The sequence below is a fragment of the Rattus norvegicus genome, chromosome 12 (genome assembly GCF_036323735.1).
Source record: "Rattus norvegicus strain BN/NHsdMcwi chromosome 12, GRCr8, whole genome shotgun sequence".
Lineage (NCBI taxonomy): Eukaryota > Metazoa > Chordata > Mammalia > Rodentia > Muridae > Rattus > Rattus norvegicus.
Window position 1 is genome coordinate 36,193,869 of NC_086030.1, and position 3,160 is coordinate 36,197,028.

General features: G+C 46.2%; 1 long non-coding RNA gene across 1 annotated transcript; it reads right to left on the bottom strand.

Moving 5' to 3' along the window:
- Window positions 1-237: 237 nt before the first annotated feature.
- Window positions 238-1,478, bottom strand: LOC134481188 (uncharacterized). Its single transcript, XR_010056525.1, has 2 exons — window positions 874-1,478; window positions 238-733 (listed from the first exon to the last, which is right to left on the bottom strand). It is a non-coding gene; the product is annotated as an uncharacterized LOC134481188 (long non-coding RNA).
- Between the last annotated feature and the right edge of the window lie 1,682 nt (window positions 1,479-3,160).

Genomic DNA, 3,160 nt, shown 5'->3' on the forward strand with positions numbered 1-3,160 from the left:
GCAGATCTGGAGGGACATGGAGATGAGTGGGATTGAGGTGCATGATGTGACATTCACAAAGAATCAATAAATAATTAAAAGAGAATGGCACCCGTCATCCTAGAATCCAGGCACCTGAGGAATGGTAAGTAAAGGGTCAGAGACTCACAGGTAGGCTCTCCTTAAGGGGCTTGTCAGAAGCTGTGAGGGAGGGGTGGGGCCTGCTGCAGGGGGCGGGGCCTGTAGCTGAAAACAAAGTTTGGTTCTAATAAAGCTTTATTTATGGACGATGACATTTCAACTTCATACCTCTCTCAAATGCCACCCAGTAATAACTTCCTCTGATTTAGTTTTCAGTGCTCAGAATGTAAAACTCATTCTTCATTCCAGAGTCTGACTGAACCCGAGATAAGGTTAGATTCATCTTTCAGACCTCACACCTTGCTGAGACCTGTGAGGAGAGTCTTAGTTTTCGTAGCCGCAAAGTACTTACTGGAGCTAGGGTCAGAGTCTGCTCCTAAACAAAGGGGGTTGGGTGCTGGATCATCAATATTCCACTTAAAGTCACAGCTAATGGAGAAACGAAGAAAGAGAATATTTCTCAAGGTGGGAAGAACAAAGCAATACTGTGACCTCCAGGTCCATCTCAGGGGTTCCGTCATGAGGTTTAGATTGATATAAAGGACCAGGGTCCTAAGCAGTCCTGGCCAGGGAATGGTCCCACTCATCATCCTTGTCCAAGCTCCAATCTCTCCTACAAGGTGGTCAGAGAAGTTGTCAGAATTGTGTGAATTCTTATTCCAGAAGACAAGCCGGTCCCCTAACACATCCCACCACCACCCCTCACTACTACCCCCTCCCCTGCTGCGACTGGCCTCAGGGTCCATCCCCTACCTTCTACCAACACGAGACTCTCCAGGAAATTTCAACCTCTTGGTGGTCATTATTTCAGTAGTTTGATGGCCAAACGGAGAGACATGTGTGTTTTTAGACCGTCCTCATTCCTGCCAGGCAGTTTACAGAATGATGGTCACCTGTCCCTGCTGATCTCTGACCCTGTTAGCAGGTGAGCCAATGGGGTGACTTGCTCCAATGTCCCAAGGAAGGCTCCTCTCCCACAAAACTCTCACTGGCTCCCCGGGGGAGCTAAGGTCTTATAAACACTCCATGAAATACCTCAAATCTGTTCCGTTATTTTCTTACAGTTCGCACAGAAAGGCTGGGCCTCCATAATTCAAGTAGCCTTCCTGAGAGACACTGGGGGCTCGTCCAAACACATGGGGAAGATGAAGAAAAAACACAAGGAAAATGCTGATCTATTCTCATGGGGGCCAGGGAGCTGATGAGCAGCATTCCTGAGTAGCCACCGGGACACTTTTGCCATTTTGTCATCGTATTTTGAAGCTCTGAAGTGTTCTCTGGTACTGCCCTTGGGAAAGGGTGGCCTTGAGCTGCTCTGAGCTCAGAACACCATCTCTGAGGCCCCTGAACACAATCTTTATAGAACATTCCTTCTACTCATTATAACATCAGAACCCTGAGAGCAGGGAGTTACCTGTTGCCAGGGCAACCTGCTGGTTCTTGATGTAGGTAGCCACCCTCTTGCATCTGGTAGGACACAAATAAAACCCCAGAGGTCATTCTCCTTGCTTCTAAGCAGCCAGAGTTAAGTTTCTCTTCAGTTCTTTGAGATGTAGATCTTTTCTTAAAGCCTCTTTTCAGTTCTGCCACCCCAGGCTATGCTTCCTGAGGACCGAGAGCCCTCTGCTTAGCTGGATCCCCAGGGAAGACCAGAAGATTAATTCCCCACCTTCAGTCTCCTTAGGCGAAACTTTCCCACAGCCAGAAAGGCCCAAAAGAGTTTGTTTTCCCCTTGAGCAAAGTCAAAGTGAAGATCGGTGATCCTCTCACTTTCAAAGACTATCTCGCTTGTGTTTCAGACAAAGTGAGATTAAACCAGGGCCTGATGTATTTCTCCTCTTAGAGCAGCCCAGAGTGAAGTCATTCTCAACTTTAATTTTAATGCGGTGGAAATTTTGCTTTGACTCTGGCTATATTTCCACGCTCAGAAACAAGGAGTGTGATTTGTCCATTCAGATACACTCGGGCTACAGTCTGCTTTTAGACGAAGGAGGTTCAAAGCCGTTTCTTTGACTCAGCAATGACCCAGGGCACATGAATGAAAAAGCACCATCATGCCAGAGGCCACCTTCACCTGGGAAAAAGAATAAATAAATCCCCAGGCCATTTAGTCCCTGCATATCAGGCAGAAGTGGGCAATCTCTGTAAGTCTGAAGCCAGGCTGTTACGTTAAACACCTACATGGGCAACACAGTAAAAACCTGTTTCGTAAACAAACAAACAACAACAAAACAACAAAACAAACAAAAACTAATGGAGACCTTTGTGTATATGGCATGGTCATCATCCTAAATGCTCATACCCCATGTCTATTTCACATCAATCCCTATCTTGAAAAATTGTTGTTGACAATGGTGGTCAAAGAACTGGGATGCTCTTCCAAAAATGGTGGAGGACAGTTCTTAGAAGCAATCGTGTTAATCAACACAGGGAGAAGAATGCACATTCTTCCCCAAAGCCAAAATATTTAGGGACTCAACAGGCAACGGGACCCTGTGTCTGGTGAGCTTCCTTTAAAAATGATGAAGAGAGACAGAAGAACATTATAAAAGAGAGATTGAAGGCTAGGCAAGATAGCTTGTTTGGCACCTAAGATAGCATGAGGACCTGAGTATGGTCTTCAGAACCATAAGTCTGTGGACAGTAGCCTCAGCAATGCCAGCACTAGGGCGATAAAGAAGGAAGGATCCTTGGGGCCATGTTGGCCAATCAGACTAGCTGAATTGTTGAATGCTGAGCCAACGAAAGACCCAGTATCTACACTTGATCTTAGCCAAAAGGCTGAGAAGTGATAAGACCCAGAATCTAAAAACAAGGTGGACCATGTCTGTCTAAAAACATCTGAGGACCTGACCAAGGATGACCTCGGGCCTTCACACATACAGGTGTTTATGCTCTCACCCCCAAAAGCAAGAGAAGAATGAGGGGGAGGAGGAAGTAAAGAAAGAGGAGAAGGAGGAAGAAGAGGAAGAGAACAAGGAGGAGGAGGAAGAGGAAGAAAGACTTGGGCAGAGGCAAACTAGCATAAAGTCAAATACTC